Genomic DNA, 489 nt, shown 5'->3' with positions numbered 1-489 from the left:
GTAGTGGAGGCACAGCATGGCAACCCTTGGAACCCTGATCAGTCATGGCACTGGGAATGTCAAGGAGCACTCAGGCCATGGTCCATCCATAGCCTGTATCCACCATGGCTTCCTGCCCATCCAGGGATAGGACTGCACACCAGACCCACTGTGCTTCAGGGTGAGTGTGGTGTCTGGAAGATGTGCAGGCTGCCAGTGAACTCTCCTCTACCAGGAGAGGTAACTGAAGTCAATGAAACACTTGCAGAAAACCTGGGGCTTGTGCACAAATCCGTGAAGGGAGTTGACTGATCAACATGACACTGTGGGATTGTTCAGAGCTGGGTGAACTAATGAGTGAAGAAGCATGAGAAATAGTGAAATCCACTGAAAAGTGAACATGGCACTACATATTTCAAATCAGTGGGAAGCGGCCTGCTCTAACATGCTTGTCTTAAATGAGTAGAGGATAGAAGGCTTGAGAGAACTTTTAGCAGTACTGATGGAAAA

This window comes from Mus pahari, chromosome 1, assembly GCF_900095145.1.
Source record: "Mus pahari chromosome 1, PAHARI_EIJ_v1.1, whole genome shotgun sequence".
Classification (NCBI taxonomy): Eukaryota; Metazoa; Chordata; class Mammalia; order Rodentia; family Muridae; genus Mus; species Mus pahari.
The sequence above is the reverse complement of the archived record's forward strand: the minus strand, read 5'-3'. Positions refer to the sequence as shown.